At 35.8% G+C, this 19,032-nt stretch overlaps 1 protein-coding gene across 3 annotated transcripts in view; it reads left to right on the top strand.

The window, feature by feature from the left end:
- The first annotated feature begins 4,536 nt into the window (after positions 1-4,536).
- The window catches only part of usp54b (ubiquitin specific peptidase 54b), a 207,348-nt gene continuing 192,852 nt past the window's right edge, over positions 4,537-19,032 (top strand). For all 3 annotated transcript variants that reach the window (XM_049464549.1, XM_049464548.1, XM_049464547.1), the window contains exon 1: positions 4,537-4,692. The gene's annotated coding sequence lies outside the window, so the exon portion shown is untranslated. The remainder of the gene's footprint in view (positions 4,693-19,032) is intronic.

Genomic DNA, 19,032 nt, shown 5'->3' with positions numbered 1-19,032 from the left:
TCTTACCTTTGATGAATAGCACACCTCCGCTCTCCCACAGCGTTCAGAGATCCAGGAATTTTAACAGTTTGTCCAAACATCCTTCAGACTGGGTGAGACGGGGGAACACATAATTTGCCCTGATAAATCACTTTTTACACCTTCATCCAGCTCAAAGTAGCTCCACACCTCCTTGTTAGCATCTGCAGAGCTCTGACATTTAAAACAAGGCATTAATAACTTAAAAAATTGCACAAAAAGCTTATTAAAAACACCGTTTACATCCCATAACACTAGCTTCAGCTCTGGGCGCTGCCATCACTGTACTGATAATGACATAGACACACACATATACATAAAGTCTGCATTGTCTGCCCCCTGGTGCCAGCTGCTATGCTATGCGGATTCTATGTGAATATGTCTATGTATATGTAAGTCTGTCATTATCAGTACAGTGATGGCGGCGCTCGGAGCTGAAGCTAGCATTATGGTATGTAAACAAAGGTTTTTAATAAGCGCCTTTGCACTTTTTAAGTTATTAATGCCTCGTTTTAAATGTCAGGGCTCTCCAGATTCTAGCAAGGAGGTGTGGAGCTACTTTGAGCTGGATAACAGTGTAAAAAGCCATTTATCGGTAAATTATGCCCCGTGTCACCCAGTCTGAAGGGTGTTTTGGATAAACTGTTAAAGTTACTATATCTCTGAACGCTGTGGGAGAACGGAGGTGTGCTATTCATCAAAGGTAAGTACTTTTATCATGTTTTACTACAACATGAGTCCATTTTACACCGGAGTTCTCCTTTAAATACACATATCTATACACACATATATGCACCTGCTCTGTCACTGGGGACCTGGTGAGCCTCATATTCACCTGATAGAGGAGGAACTGTAATAAATGTGTACCGTATGTATTTGCATGGAATATAGAGCGGACCGAGTAGACGAGATCCCACTCGGCCTATTACATTTCGGTGTGCCATTTGCTGTTTTCACGGATGGAAGCCCATCACAGTATATTACACATATCTCTGTTTTTTATGTTTGCAGGATAGATTAAGCTTGATTCGCTGTAATGGAAGCCTTTGTGACAACCATGGCCTACACATGGAGAGCAGGCTAGACAGATTAGACAGGAAAAAATACACTGTGTCTGGAAACCTCATTACTGTGGAATGATGGTCTTTCAACATGAAAATAAAAGTGAAATTAAAAAAATTAAAGAGAAATTAAATGGAGTGGTCGGTGCAAATGAGAAAATGACCATTGGTGTGGGTGTTGTGTGGATAGCTTTAACTGTGTCCTTTTTTATTCCCAAAAATAGAGGATGGCAATTTTACAAGACAGGCGATTTTAGTCATTTTTGTCATTTCTGTCGTTTCTGTTGGCATCTCATTGCCTTTGAGTTGTGTGAATGACTCTCTCTCTCTCTTTCTTTCATTTCCATTCAGTGTTCTCCCTAAATTTAGTTGTGGATCTATTCCTATCCTGTCACAGGGTCCCATTTCACTGGGTTTTAAAGGTTTTTTAGGTGTGGGCTCGGTGGCTTTGAGGCATGCATGAGCTCCAAAGGAAAAGTTAAAAGTAAAAGTGAAAAAAAAAAGGAGTTCTGGTTTCAAACCTACTTAAAGTATAAAAGTTAGTAAGTAAGTAATGTAAAATGTGTAAGAAATAAAGCCATTAAGAACAAAAAAGCTTAGGCATCCCCAAAATATATATTTCTAAAAGCCATAATGACTATAATGTTATATTAAAATGTTATTGTTGATATGTTTTATTGAGCTTTAGTATTTTTAATGCACTACACATAGCACATCTACTGCACACATTTTTTTTTATATAAATTAATTTTAATTTTTTTTCTTTTCGAGCTGCTGCTGATGAATCACAGTGCTAACAATCGGAGGAAAGCGCAGCGACTCGGTTCTGATACATCAGCTCACAGACGCCCTGTTCTGCAGACATCACCCTTTACTGATGTGGAAAGAGAGCGCCATCTGCCCACCCGGAGGGAGCGAGACCAATTTTTCTCCCTCTGGGCACCTGCAGCTGATGGCAAAGTGCACACATTTTTACTCACAGTAAATTCATTAAACACCATGATATTGTCAGTCCTAAAAGTAGATAGAGAACCCAGTGAAAGAAATAAGACAAAAAAATATTGGTAACGCTTTAAAATACAGCCCGCATTTTAGAAGGTAAGTTCCCTTATGAAACTTATGGTATAAATTCTCTGGATGAACCAGTACATTAAAATTACTTACCGGGTCCTACAGTTACTTTAACTGTAGGGATAAATATATAATAAGTACAGCCAGAAAAAGGATTTAACAACTAGGTAACTTTCTGAACTTTACCTTGTACTTTCCCACTGTTTCTCAACTGTTCTTTATGAATCAGTAAATAAAAAATACTTATGGAGTCGTACTCGTACTTAAATGTACCTAAACGTGCCTAAACTTTTGGTGCAATTTTTATCTAAAATAATAATATATAATCATTTTGCCCTTTGTTAATGGCAGTTATGAAGTCTTTTTTTTCTAATATTTTTATGAGTTTGAAAAAGAAGATAAGTAGGAAGAAAACATATAGTTTGTAATGTCAACACAATCAGGAATGCTAGGACTTAGAATATTTATTAATTAATACACAGAAACTACAATGTTTTATATTAATGGTTAATAAACCCACACCTCACCTGTTTTTTTATAGTTCTTAATCTCTAAGTGCACAATGCTTACTCAGTAAGTACTCAGAAAATATTTGGTCAAAACTTTTTGTTTGCTCATTTGTTAATAAGGAAAATTATCCAATACTACATATTGGCGAGTGGCAAAAGTAGCTGTCCCAAACTATTACCAATACTACCACCACCATGTTTCACAGATGGGTTACGGTTCTCGTGTTGGAATGCAGTGTTTTCTTTTCTCCAAACATACACACACTTTTCACACATTTCAACCAAAAAAACGAGAACTATCTTGGTCTATTTTTTTTTTAAAACTTATTTTACCTTTCACTTCATTTTATACCCCACTGTATGTGGGGGGGGTCACTGTTTAGGGTGTAATTATGGTGCTCTCCCCCTACCACGCTAAACACATTACAGTAAACAGAGCTTCAGTCAGAAACACGCAGCACTCAGAGCTCTAATCCTCTCCACACAGATCACTTCAGCTACATTCACTGAGAAACACACACAGAGATTACGTAATGGCTTTGGGTGCACTTCGCGCATGCGCAGCTAAGGGGCAGCATGGAGTGTGTGTTATGATGTCAAATTGGTGGAGGCCAATATTATGCCCATATTTTACCCAATTAATAACCAATTATTAATTGGGTCAAATATGCTAAAATATTCTTATTATCTGGACTTTCATCTTCATTTCAAATAGACAATAATATTTCAGTACTTTGTGTTATTATATAAAGAGACCACTTCAGTGTCTGAATAAGTTTCTCTGTTTTTGCTGTATATAGCTATATATTTGAGTAAAATGAACAATGTTGTTTTATTCTATAAACTACAGACAACATTTCTCCCAAATTCCAAATAAACATATCGTCATTCAGAGCATTTATCTGCAGAAAATGAGAAATGGATGAAATAACAAAAAAAAAAAAGATGTAGAGCTTTCAGACCTCAAATAATGCAAAGAAAACATGTTCATATTCATTCAAGTTTAAAGAGTTCAGAAATCAATATTCGATAGATTAACCCTGGTTTTTAATCACAGTTTTCATGCACCTTGGCATCATGTTCTCCTCCACCAGTCTTACACACTGCTTTTGGATAACTTTATGCTTTAACACTCCTGGTGCAAAAATCCAAGCAGTTCAGTTTGGTTTGAAGGTTTGTGATCATCCATCTTCCTCTTGATTATATTCCAAAACTTTTCAATTTGGTAAAATTAAAAAAACTCATCATTTTTAAGTGCTCTCTTATTTTTTTTAAGTGCTTTTAAGTGAGGCCCATGAACATAAATGAATAACATGTATCAAATAATAAGAACATATTATTTTTACAGTACAATCAAACCCAAAAAAACGCAAACCTTTGTCAAAGCCACTATACTTTAATACAATCAGGGTTTACAATATAGGTAGTTATATTTGAAATCACACACACACACACACACACACACACACACACACACACACACACACACACACACACACACACACACACACACACACACACACACACACACTCACTCTTTCATCCCCATCCCCTCACATTTATAATAATCCACTACTACAGCAAAATAATCAATAATAATAAAATTAATAATAATACAACACTACTCCTAATCAGGTCCTTTATTTAAATAAAAAAATCTTTATTATTATTTTTTTTTCATTTTGTGTTTTATTCATGTTGTATATTAATTTTGGGCACTGTTCAAGTGCACGTTCTTAAAAAAAAAATAAAAAATAAACCTGGGAAATAAATAAAGAAATAAAGAGATAAGGGGGGGGGGGGTGTAATCGTGTTCTCGCGAGATCTGCATGTGGGCGCGTTGTCATTGGACGGCGCTGCTGCTGCTGCTGCTGCTCCCTGTGCTCCTCCTGCTCGTACTGGATGTCTCGGAATGCGCGGCGCAGGTTTCGCCCGGGGTCCGCGCGGCTAGCGGCGGCAGCGGGAGCGCGTGTGACCGGAGAGGAGCGCGTGTGGAGCCGTGCGCGTGTGGAGGAGCGCGCGGAGGTGCTGAGGTGAGTGCGCGCTGTTCCTGGAACTTCAGTACAGAGAGAGAGAAAGAGAGAGAAAGAGAGAGAGAGAGAGAGAGAGAGAGAGAGAGCAACTTCCATCCCGTCCAGCTCCAGCTGTTTGTCCAGATGTTGGTATGTGCGTGTGCTGCGCGTGCTCCGCTGCGCATGTGTGTTTGTGCGTAACGCGGTTTGTTTGTGCGCGTTCCCGGTTCCTCCCTCACGCGCCGCTTTGTGTTCGCGGCGCCGGGCCTCTCCTCTTCTCTTGTCTCCTCTCCTCTTTTCTCTCTCTTCTTCCCCTCCTTTCATCCCCCTCTCCGCCTTTTTTATCCTCTGCGTTGCACAAATGCTGCACCGTCACGCGCAGCATCATCCTCTCCTCCGCGTGCAGCTCGAGCCAGCCACATGCTGCCCGTCAGATAACTGCTGATGTGGGGTAGAGGTTCTTGCGGTGGACCATCCATCCATCCATCCATCCATCCATCCATCCATTAATTTATCCATCCCTTTATCACTCCATTGATCAATTACGCAGTAAAACCAAAGCTTACCCAGCTGGCTGGCTGGTTGGATGATGTCAGTTATAGTGTCAACTGTTAAAGGTTGATAAAATGTTGAAACAATATTGAAACAATGTTGAAATGTTGATACAATGTTGCAACATTGTTGAAACAACGAAACAATGTTTAACGTTAAAGGAGAACTCCAGTATGAAATGCACTTGGGTTGTAGTGCAACATGATAATGAGTATGAACTTTTGTCCAATAGACCACCTCCATTCCCCTCCAGCATTCCCATATACATCGCTTTTAGCCGATGCTACCAACCAGCTTACAATGCTAGTGATTGGGCAGGGTTCATGCGGTCATAAAAAAATAAAAACTGGAAAAGTCATGGAATGTAAAAAAAAAATTGTAATAGGCCTGGACAAGTTTTGGACAAATACAAAAATTGTTTACAATCCTGCATTTCCCTTTATCGATGAAGAAAATCTTATATTTTGAGCTAACAAATACATGAGCTCAGAGTTTATTCAGTAATTTCACAACAAACTGAACAAACAGACATGTATTTTATATATAAGACAACTTCATATATCTGAATTGTTTGTGTGAAGTAGAAAAATATAAAACAACAAACTAGAAAGTGAAGTTTGTGAATAAATTATGAGTTGAGTTACTTCTGCTTTAGTCTGAAAGAGCTTTTAAGATGCAAATTACGTTTAGCCACACTATAAGTTCAGTATTATTTTAAAATGTTCTGGATTTATAAGTGTTAATACCAAATTCATCCAAACTTTGAAGAAAAACATATGGATTTTTTTTAGTAAACAAAAAAGTGACGTTCTTGCCAATACACAGCCCTAATAATAGATAAAAAGCCACGCTATACTTCACTACTTTTTTTCACACCATTTAAACCATTCAAACACCGTGGCTTATTTAACTGTGCGGCTACTTTACATAAACAAAAATGTTTTCACCAGCGTGAATCGTGCATTTAAAGTGGTGCTCTGTGCTGAGTGGGAGGCTTGGATGAAAACCGGTGAGAAATAATTTACCAAAACCATAAATTTAGTATTATTTAAAAATGTTCTGGATTATAGAGTAATACCACATTCATCCAAACTATTAAGAAAAACATATGTAATTATTTATTAAATTAAAATAGTGAAGTTCTTGCTAATATTTAGCCCTAATAATAGAAATCAAGACATGCTATACTAGTGCTGGGCGATATGGGAAAAATCATATATTACGATATGGATTTTTTTATATCACGATAACGATATATATCATGATATACCACATTTGAGTATGTTTTCAGTTATTCTCCGAAAAATATGACAAAATAATATAATTGCTTACTTTTTTCCAACTTTATTTTAAAATGAGATTAAACTAAACTTTCACAAAGGAGAATTACTACCTTTAAGTGCAGCAATATATATGTATCAAATTAAAACAGATGAGGTAGATGCAGTAGCATTTTTTTTTTTTCAAAATTATACAGGTATTTAAATAGAGTTATCAAAATAAACTCAATTAACATTTTTTAAAATGTCTGTCAAATAACGTAAAGCAGCGCCATGTTGCAAAACCACATTATGAAGCTTTTTTTGCGAAGATTACTTTATTATCACTTATATAAACCGAGTTTATGCAAAGTCACCACGGCAATACATTTCATCGTAGCCTACTTTATATATTTACATGAATAATTGATGAAATTACTGTAGAAACGATAGGGAAGGTAAATAGCATGATAAACACTTTTCTATCGCCCCCATGATATTTATCATCATATTGCACAGCACTACGCTATACATCACTTCAGCTTGTCCTTCACAACCGAACCGTTCACCTGTTTGGATTTTAATGTGGAGTTTATGTGTGTGTTAATGAGGTAGTGTGTGTGTAACGGGTTGCAGGAGATTCACGTGTGTGTGGTACTGGTTGACGGGGTCTGAATCCGCTCTGTGCTGAAGGATCTGCTGCATTTATCTGGACTTTACTGCAGATTTAGTGATCACAGCTCGCCTCACGCCATCATGTGCGCTGAATCAGCCGAGCATCAGGAGAACACATGGTCCTGCAGAAGCTGCTCCACCAGCCAGGAGCTTTCAGCTCCACTAACACCCCTGTCCTGCTGCACTCGGGACACAGGGCTCTTATTCCTGCGTGTGTTGGTGATTTTATTCTTCTACACCTTTAAATATTCCGATCAGGTCTTGAAAGATGGCTTGCCAATAGGCTTTTCATTCACACAATTAATATATTTTCTATATTCTGCTAAAAAAAAAAAAAAATATATATATATATATATATATATATTGAATCTTAACTGGAGGATAACTGACATAATTAACATAATTATGACATAATTAACATAATTAACTGCTTTAATTTTGTTTTGCCTGCCACCACTACCCTTTTTCGGAGGACTAATTAAGCTTTATTATAAGCTTTATCTGTATTATATACAGAGTTATAGTTTCTGTGGTCATTGTCAATATAATAGAGAGATAATAATATAAGCAAAAAAGGAAAAAAACTTAATAAAACAATAAATAAATATATAAAAAGGGAGGAGAGAAAAAAAATACAAAATATAGCAAAAAAGACAACAAAGAAAGTAGAACAGCTACAAAAAAACAATAGAGAAATAAATAAGCATTTGTTTTGTGTGTGGATTAGGGGTGTGCCATATCGTATGGTACGCAATAATATCACCAACATTTTTTTTTTAATATCGTGAACGATATTATATCCTGAAATATGGTGCCATATCACCCACCCCTAATTATCACATCAGAGTACTATTTTTTTTACTGTTTTTTGCAACAAAAAAAAAAATCACACTGTTCTTGTTTCCATTATATATCTACTAGAGACTAGAGATTATATCTGTCCAGTATCATTTATTTCACTTTATTCCTGGATATATTGAGATATTTGGAGTGCTTTATTAGTATCATATTACAAATCTTTTTTTTAATATCTCAAATATGGGGGTGCCATATCATATCGTATGCAAAAAATAAATAAATAAATAAATTTTGTTGCAGCAGTGAATTCTTGAAATACTTCTTTACTTTCTAATTCAGTGTTTTGTCTAATCACCAATAGTATCGTTATCGCGAAAATACCATGAAATATCGTGATATTATTTTAGGGACATATCGCACACCCTAGTGTGGATATAAAAAGATGGAAAAAAAGAAAAGATAGAAAGGTAGAGAAAAAGAGAAAAAAAGGAATAATTCAAATGGCAACAATCTGTAATATGTATTTAAGTATTATTCTATTAAAAGCATTTTCCTCTGCTCTGGGGACCCAACTTTTTTAAGATAGGCCCCCTATTTGGACTATTTAGGTAAGGAGAAAGCTGGCAAACTGATCTCTGGACTTTAGGATCTGGGTTGGAAGGTGGACGAAGTGGCGTGAGTGGAATCTGTATTTATTAAACTGAGACTCTTGGTTTGATGTTGGCTAAAAGTTAGAATACAAACTGTCTTTTTTGTTGATACTTAGTACTTGATTAAAATCTGCTATTTTAAAATCTGCAATAGTTTTAGGAGACAGCAGGTCATATGGGACAGTGTTCTATAGATTATACACTAGTTGTTTGCAGACAAACCAAGTCTCCCTGAAGCTGCGGGAGTCTCCCGCATTTCGGTAGTGTCTCCCTGATGCCCGCGAATCACATATAATCTCCCGGAATTCAGAACGAGCGCCCCAAACGCGCACACAGGCCACAGATTCTAATCGCGTGTGATAATTCTCTAATCGCGTGTGGGAAGGAGAGAGAAAACAGACAGGGTTCTGATTGGCCTGTTCTCTGCAAAGAGTCTGTGAGACAGCCAATCAGTTTTTAGTGTGGGCGGGCAGTGTTTTCCCCCCCTCCCGGACGGGATTTGATATCAAATGTTTTTGATGTTGTGCAATTTTTTGTGATATTGTAACTGTCAATTTTTGTCAAATAAAGTTATCCTTTGGAGTGTGTGCAATTTTTTTTATTTTGGGGGAGGGGGGGAGGGGTAACCTCCCTGAAATCAACTTTTGCTTTGCTTGACACTTGGGATGTCTGTGTTTTTCATCCCTGGTCCTGCTTTGTTTATTTTAGTGTTTTTTTTTTGCTCAGCTACCTTCAGCTAGGCCTGTCTCGATAACTATTTAGGATGATATTTGATGACTGGATGACTGATGCATTATTTTCTAACTTATATTTTATAAGATAAACATGTAGCACTTGAATCTGCAGCGATGGAACTGTTTGTTATTTGCCACAGTGCAATACAGTGATTAGAAAGCAAATATTGGTAAAGATTTATGATTTGTGCTAAAATGAAACAAAAGGACCATTTCATAGTTTGTTTGACCCCTTGTGTGAACTTGCTATTTGCTAATACTTGAATTTCTTGTCTCTTAATGTGTTTGAGAGCATCAGTTGTAAAGTTACTTAAAGTGAATAGGTATACAGTTGAATAACTACTCAACTCAGTAAAGAAAAAAAATACTTTAAGAAATAAAGGTCAGTCAAGAAAACTGTGAAAGTTTCAAGAACTGCATCCCAAAGTGCAGTCGTAAAGACCATCAAAAACGTTCTGATGATTAAACTGGCACTCATCAGCATGGGCCCAGGAAAGGAAGAGCTAGAGTTTCCTCTGTTGTACACGATAAGTTCATCAGGCAGAGTTTCCAGCCTCTGAAACTGCACATAAATGAAACTAAATATACATTTCAGCATCAGCAATGATCACCTTTAATATCAGTTTAATACCTCTTAAAAATCTACCTGTTAACCTGTCTACCAGCTAAAAAACAACTAATAAAAGCTGTACAGGACTAGAATAATAGCTTTAGCATCTGTTTTAGGACTGGCTGAACTTCTCTGTGTAAATTTCACTCGCATGACTTGACTTGAGCAGCACTGCTGAGGTAAACTGAGGACTAGAAACGCCCTTTCTAACTATATATGATTATGTTTGTGTGTGAAGGGATTCCTGAGTAATTAAGCTGAGAACACAAAGTGCGATTTTGGATGGAAAATCCGTCTGTAGGGTTCTAAGGGTTAACTAGTGATGATATCAAGTCTTTTTCGTGCAGCTATACTAAGCAGGAATGACCTTTTCCATCAGATACACAATTTTACAATGTAGCCATAACACTAATAGCACTCACATAATCAGATAATCATACGTACTGAATATTGATATGAGGCTGTAAGCTCCCTCACGCCTGTTCTATCCTCCTCCTGTGCTCGTCCGTGGCCTCGTTAATAGAACGGCGTGTTTATTGTGGCTGTTTGTTTATTTGTGACCCATATTGGGCTTGGCTGCTGGCGTCTCTGAGGCCTGTTAAAAGCCCCGTGTGCTGCTCAGCAGTGGGCCGCCGGGAGGTCATCAGAAACGCATCGCTCGCCGCTCCAACCAGCTAAATGAAACGAGGAGCTCGCAGAGCGCCGGCTGAATCGGTCCTGCGGTGCGGGTCAGAGTTCTTACCCAACATTATTGTTGAGCAGTTTTAAGCCCCCTCTCCCGGCCCATCACTCACAGTGTTTATAGCTGAGAGGAAAAGAGGAAGATTGGATTTTTATCAGCTCATGTGATTATATATCTTCTCAGAGGTGTGGAGGAGTGGAATCGCTCAGCGCTGTTAGATGTGATTAAGAAGGGAAGTGGCCACATGTCTTAAGCTAGAGGTGATCAACCCCAGTCCTGGTGAGTCACAGTCCAGCACACTCTAGTGTAGGGGCGGGAATCACAATACGATATCACAATACAAAATTTACAAGATACGATATCACGATACAATATTTTCAAAATACGATATCACGATACAATATTTTCAAAATACGATATCACAATACAAAATTTACAAGATACGATATCACGATACAATATTTTCAAAATACGATATCACAATACAATATTTTCAAAATACGATATCACAATACAATATTTTCAAAATACGATACCACGATACAATATTTTCAAAATACGATATCACAATACAATATTTTCAAAATACGATATCACAATACAAAATTTTCAAAATACGATATCACAATACAATATTTTCAAAATACGATACCACGATACAATATTTTCAAAATACGATATCACAATACAATATTTTCAAAATACGATACCACGATACAATATTTTCAAAATACGATATCACAATACAATATTTTCAAAATACGATATCACAATACAATATTTTCAAAATACGATACCACGATACAATATTTTCAAAATACGATATCACAATACAATATTTTCAAAATACGATATCACAATACAATATTTTCAAAATACGATATCACAATACAATATTTTCAAAATACGATATTACAATACAATATTTTAAAATACGATATTACAATACAATATTTCCAAAATACGATATCACAATACAAAATTTTCAAAATACAATATCACAATACAATATTTTTAAAATACGATATCACAATACAATATTTTCAAAATACGATATCACAATACAATATTTTCAAAATACGATATTACAATACAATATTTTAAAATACGATATTACAATACAATATTTCCAAAATACGATATCACAATACAATATTTTCAAAATACGATATCACAATACAATATTTTCAAAATACGATATTACAATACAATATTTTAAAATACGATATCACAATACAAAATTTTCAAAATACAATATCACAATACAATATTTTTAAAATACGATATCACAATACAATATTTTCAAAATACGATATCACAATACAATATTTTCAAAATACGATATTACAATACAATATTTTCAAAATACGATATTACAATACAATATTTCCAAAATACGATATTACAATACAATATTTTCAAAATACGATATCACAATACAATATTTTCAAAATAAAATTTCACTATACAATATTTTTAAAATACGATATAACAATACAATACTTTCAAAATACGATATCACAATACAATATTTTCAAAATACGATATCACAATACAATATTTTCAAAATACGATATTACAATACAATATTTCCAAAATACGATATCACAATACAATATTTACAAGATACGATTTCATGATAAAATATTATTACAATACCATACTGACACGATACAATATTATCATGATACAATATTATCACAATACAATGTTGCGGTTGAATATTATCACGGTATGATATCACAATATGATACTATCACAGTATAATATTATCATGATACAGTATTATCCCGATACTATATTATCATGGTACTGTATTATCACAATATTATATTATCACAGTATAATATTATCACAATACAACATCACGATACAATATTATCATGATACAGTATTATCCCGATACTATATTATCATGGTACTGTATTATCACAATATTATATTATCACAGTATAATATTCTCAAGATTGGATATAATTACGATATAATATATTCACGATACAAACAAAACGGGATATGATATAATCACAAAACGATATAATCACAATATAATATAATCATGTAATGATATAATCATGATATGATATTATCACTATATGATATTCTCAAAATGCGATATTATCACAATACATTATTGACAAGATACAGTATTATCATGAAACGATATTGTCACAGTACAATATTATCACAGTACGATATCAATATACTGTCACAGCACATTATTATCACAATACAATATCATCACAATATAACATCTCGGTACTATAATATCACAATATGATATTATCACAGTATAATATTATTAAGATAGGATATAATTACAACATGATATAATCAAGACATGATATAATCACGATATGACAATCATGATACGATATAATCACAAAACAAAGTTATCATGATATGATATTATCACAATACTATATGATCATGATACAATATAATCATGTTACTATATAATCGTTATACGATAAGATATAATCACAATATGATATTATCACAATACTATATTATTACTGTACTATATTATCACAATATGATATTATCACGCTATGATATTATCACAGTACTATATTATCACAATATGCTATCACGATAGTATATTTTCACTGTACTATATTATCACTATAAGATATTATCACAATACGAAATCAAATTATGATATTGTCACAATACAATATCACGGTACAATATTGTCACTGTATGATATTATCACAATACGATATTATCACAATGCCATATTATCACAGTAGGATCTTGTCTTGATACAATATTGTCACTGTACAATATTATCACAATATATAATTATCAGGATACATGATACGATTTTATCACAATATGAAATTACAGCATGCATGTGACCTACTGTATTTCAATAAGAGCAAGTACTAAATGCTTTCTAGCTAAATAACAGATTAAATGAAAATCTCTGTGCTATGTGTTCTGTCTGCGTTGTGTAAACACTGCGATAAATATTGTGATGACATCTTTAAATATCATGATGTAATGTTTTTACCATATCGCCCAGCTCTACCTGAAACCCACCCAGCTTACGTCCCACCAGTGTGAGCCTCATATGAGCATGCTGGCTGGACTATTGGCAGACAGGTGTGTTTTATTGAGACAAAGCATAAAAAACGTACAAATGCATAACAATATGTAAAAGGCGGAGTGACATACACGTCAGCAGTGTGCCCTTATTTAATGTGACACAGAACAAAAACCCTGTACAGCTTGGCCAAGGCAGGAAATGGAGAGTCAGGGATGGAGAGATCTATCACAACATGACGTGACATCTTGATCTGCGGCTGTAACCTCACCAGTCTGCCTCATCTCCTCCTCCTCTTCCTCTTCCTCCTGCTCCTCCTCGCCCTTGACTTTATACTTACTGTTTATGTCTATGTGGATAAAAACAGGCTCCTGTAGAGGAGCAGAGACTGAACTGTGAGGTGTAGATATATATTAAATATTGGTGTCATTGGATTAAAGCAATATATAACAATATTCTGTATTTAATCGAAATTAATTGCACTTGTTCGGCCTCTGAGGGTGGTTAGTAGGGGTGTGCTATATCATACGCGATAATATTGCCAACGATATTATACCCTAAAATATGGTGCCATATCACCCACCCATAATTATCACATCAGGGTACTACTTTTTTTGCACTTTTCAGCAAAAGAAGAATTCACACTGTTCTCATTTCCCATTATATATCTACTAGAAACAGATTATATCTGTCCAGTATCATTTATTTTACTTTAATATGGATAAATTGGAAGAGCATTATTAGAATCATGACATTCTGGATTATTGACTTCTGTTACAAATCTGATAAAATTCTTGTAATTTTTTATATCTCAGTTAGAGGTGTGCCATATCAAATTAAATGCAATAAAACAATTTAATTTTCATTTTGTTGCAGTAGTGTTCTTCAAGTATATATATATATATATATATATATATATATATATATATATATATATATATATATATTTAATTGTGTGTTTTAAAAGTGTTTTATCATATCACCAAGAGTATCGTTATCGCAAAAATACAATTAAAATATTGTGATATTATTTTAGGGCCATATCGCCCACCTCTAATGGTTAGTAATGAATATTTAAAAGTAAATAAAATAATTGAATGTGAAATTGACAAAATAAAATTATATTTATATTAGTGTGTTCAATCTTTTAAATAATAATTGTATTAATTGCAAAAATATTCTGTGATTAATCAAGATTCTTAGGGATGCGGCGATGTGGTAATTCTGGCCCGAAGCCGGTATCCGATAATGTATATATAACGTATATATCTGTCGATACAATATAAAAATGTATAACTTAAAACTTATAGAGAGACTAGACACAGACATATAACTTTATTACCTTTAAACGAATAAAAAATACATAAAAATTAGCTTAAAATAATGTTTTTAAAGTAGTTCAGCAAGTATTGGTTTTAAATACCGATATAAAACTATACCAAGATATTATTCTACAGTAAAAAATGACAATGACTATGATTTAAAAAAAAGGTATTGGCTGATTTTTGTGCTTTTTTAATCATTGTCATTGGCCAATAACAGTATAATTCTGATGTTATAATGCATCCCTATGATAAAAAAATAATAGGGGTATTTATCTGGTCCTTTTCCAGCATACAATAAACACATCAGCGAGTATCAGTTTGAAAATATTGTCCATATCGGCCAATGGGTATGCTTCTATGTTTCAGCCTATACCAATATAAAACTATACTGAGATATTAGTCTACAGTATAAAAGTGACAATTATAAGCTTTATATTGGAATCAGCCGATGACTATGATTTAAAAAATGGATATATAAAAAAAGGTATTGACTGATATCGATATAATCCTGATATCGTAATGCATCCTTAACGAAAAATTATAGTAATAATGGTAGTATTTATCTGTATTTTTAAACAGGAAGACAAAAAAGGTTATTTAATTATAAATAGGGTATTGTGTTGTGCCTGACAAACAAACTAAAATCTTTTTTACTATGGTATAATATCTCAGGATAATTGTTTAAATTAGAATCTGTTAATGTGCTGAGTAAAAGATTAACGATGAGCTTTAGAATAGACACAAAAGCAGCAGCATCTTTGTGTATGTGTGTGTGTGTGTAAGAATGTTTTTGCCTTTGTTAGTGTATAGTTAGTGTAATAGAGAGAAGAGAGCATGATGGGTAAGGGAGTAAAGTTGTGTGATGTATGTGATGTAATCCATATTATTTTATTCCGAAAATATTCCTTCTGAACTTACATCACTTACAAAACAGCTTTGTAAACGTAGTTATGTGATAATCTTGCATAGGGGTGCAGAGTGGTCTAGTGGTCTAAAGCTCTGCAACTATGATCGCTTGTTCAAATCCCGGTCATTCAGCTTGTCATCAGCTGCTGGAGCCCCGAGAGAGCACAGTTAGCCTTGCTCTCTCTGGGTGGAAACAGTAGATGGCGCTCTTTCCCCTCATCACTCCTAGGGTGATGTGGATCAGCACAAGGCGTCTGTGAGCTGATGTATAGGAGATATTGGAAAAATTAATAGAGATAAAATAATATAAAAATAATAGAGTGGTGTAGTTTTAAAAGAAAAAAAAACTGTCTATGTAAATCCAGAGACTTCAGATCTTTTCTAATCTATCTCTCACAGAGCAGCGTTTGTGATTCTGACTGGACGTCTGTAGGGAAAGGAATTATGTCACGCTGGAAGCTGCAATACCTGCTTCAGGTGGGCTTCAGCTAGTGTGTGCTGACAGGCTGGCTGAGCTCAGGGCTGAGGAACAGCCAGCGGGATGAACTCTGGGCCTCCCCTTTGTTGGCTGTGTCTATTTGGAGCTACACATAACCCAGATGCAAGGTAACTACAGCCTGCCTCATATTCAGCTCTGAAGGAGAAGCAGGAGGATAAGAAACATGAGAGAGAGACTCTTAAAATTACTGCTGTTCTTTTATTTAGTTTAATTGTCCTTTTGTATTTATTTTAATGATTGATATTGTTATTCATGACTGTTGTCACTTATTTTATAATTGTTACTGCTTTTATTTTATTTATTTATTTAGAGAGAGAGGAACAAAAACAGGATAAGACTTGAGCAAAGCGATAAATAAGAAAGAGAGTGAAAGTGAGAGAGGGGCAGAGGAAGAGAGAAAAGGAGAGTGACAGAGCGCAAGTGAGAGAGACAAGAGAAAGAAAGAGCAAGCGAGAGAGTTAAGAGAAAGTGAGAGGGAGAGAGAGCGAGAAAGAGCAAGCAAGAGAGAGTGTGGGGAAAAAAAAGCGAGAGAGCAAGAGTGTGAGCAAGAGAGAGACAGTGAGAAAGAGCAAGCAAAAAAGCAAAAGGGAGAGAGCGAGCAAGAGAGAGAGAGGAGAGAGAGAGAGAGCGTGTGAAAGAGGCAAAAGAGATGGAGAGAGAGAGCAAGACAGAGAAAGCAAGAGAGAGAAATCAACAAGAAAGTGTGAAAAAAGCGAGAGAGCAAGACAGAGAACAAGAGAGAGACAGTGAGAAAGAGCAAGCAAAAAAGCAAGAGGGAGAGAGAAAGTGAGAGAGCAAGCGTGAGAGTCAAGAGAAAGAGCAAGTACGAGAGGCAAGAGAGAAAGAGCAAGCAAGAGAGAGGCAAAAGAGAGAAAGCAAGAGAGAGAGATCAATGAGAGAGTGTGAAAAAAAGGGAGAGCAAAAGAGAGACAGTGAGGAAGAGCAAGCAAAAGAAGCAAGAGGGAGAGAGCGAGCGAAAGAGACTGACAGATAACAAGTAAGCGAGATTGAGAGAGAGCAAGCGAGAGAGCATTACAGAAAGTGAGAGAGCGAGAGAGAAAGCATGAGAGCAAGGCAAGTGAGAGAGAGAAAGAAAGCAAGCAAGAGCAAGTGAGAGAGCAAGCAAGGGAGAGAGAGAGAGAGAGATAGCAAGCAAGTGAGAACAGGAGACAGGAGAGATCAATGAGAGTGCGTGCGAAAAAGTGAGAGAGCAAGAGAGTGAGCAAGAGGGAGAGAGCAAGTGAGAGAGACTGACAGAGAGCAAGTGAGAGAGATTGAGAGAGAGAGCAAGCGAGAGAGCATTACAGAAATGAGAGAGTGTTAGAGAAAGCGAGAAAGCGTGAGAGAAAGTGAGAGACCATGAGAGAAAGCAGGAGAGCAAGGCAAGAGCGAGAGAGAAAGCAAGCAAGATCAAATGAGAGAGAGCAAACGAGAGACAGCGTGAGAGAGAGAGCAAGCAAGGGAGAGAGAGAGAGAGAGAGCAAGCAAGCAAGTAAGACGAGAGATCAACGAGAGAGAATGTGAGAAAAAGCGAGAGAGCAAGAGAGAGAGCAAGTGAAAGAAGCAAAAGAGAGTAAGAGAGAGCACGAGAGCAAGTGAGCAAGCAAGTGGGTGAGAGAGAGGAAAGCGACAGATTCAAAAGAGAGAGAGAGAGCAAGCAATAGAGAGAGAGAGGCAAGTGAAAGAGCGAGAGAGAGAAAGCAAGAGAGAGAGCGAAAAAGAGAGAGTGAGAGAGCAAGTGAGAGAGGCAAGAAAGACAGAGCAAGAGAAAGAAAAAGAAAGAGAGAGAGAGGAAGGTATGGGAACAGGATAAGACTTGGGCAAAGCAAATGAGAGAAAGAAAAAGCGAGAGTGCAAGCAAGAGAGAGAGGGGGGTAAAGAGGAACATATATATATATATATATGTGTGTTGTCCTCAGTCAGAGCGAGTCTCAGGAGTTGCATCATCTCCAGTATCTGAGCCACAGAAAGTCCTGTTCTCCAGCAGCAGCAGCAGGAGGTGTCCTGTGTGTTCTGCCAGTTTGCAGTGTGGTTTTGTGGTTCACCGCAGGAAGCTGTCAGGGAGCGAGGGGACAATCTGTGGTTCAGGTGCCAACCATAGACCCTGGGGCTCCAGCCACATGTGAGGGGTCTCCTTTTATTATATTATTTTAACACAGTATATTTTAGGTTATTATGAGAATAATATGCCTTTTGACATCTCATAACTTTCAAGAAATTACTAAGTTCTTTTGACTTTGCATATTTATAGGACTTCAGACTAGGGTTGGCTATTGGTTGTCAAATTCTTTGTAACTGACACCGATAAATAACAAACAAAATGCAAAATGTACTGATGATCAGTGATGGTTTGGAGAGTCATGTCTGTCATCTGCTGGTGTTGATCCACTGTGTTTTATTATCAAGTCTAAAGTCAGTGCAGTTTTGTTTTCCCACAAAATCTTACAGCACTTCATGCTTCCCTCTGCTACTGACAACTTTTATGGAGATGCAGATTTCATTTTCCAGCAGGATTTGGAACACTGCCCACAGTACTGCCAAAAGTACCAGTTGGTGTTATATAATATTCAAATATTTTTGTTTTCATTGGCTGCAGATGGTGTCACTGTGCATCGATCAACA

Source organism: Astyanax mexicanus, chromosome 15 (assembly GCF_023375975.1).
Source record: "Astyanax mexicanus isolate ESR-SI-001 chromosome 15, AstMex3_surface, whole genome shotgun sequence".
In the NCBI taxonomy this organism is placed as follows: domain Eukaryota; kingdom Metazoa; phylum Chordata; class Actinopteri; order Characiformes; family Acestrorhamphidae; genus Astyanax; species Astyanax mexicanus.
This window is presented reverse-complemented; position numbering and strand designations above follow the sequence as displayed.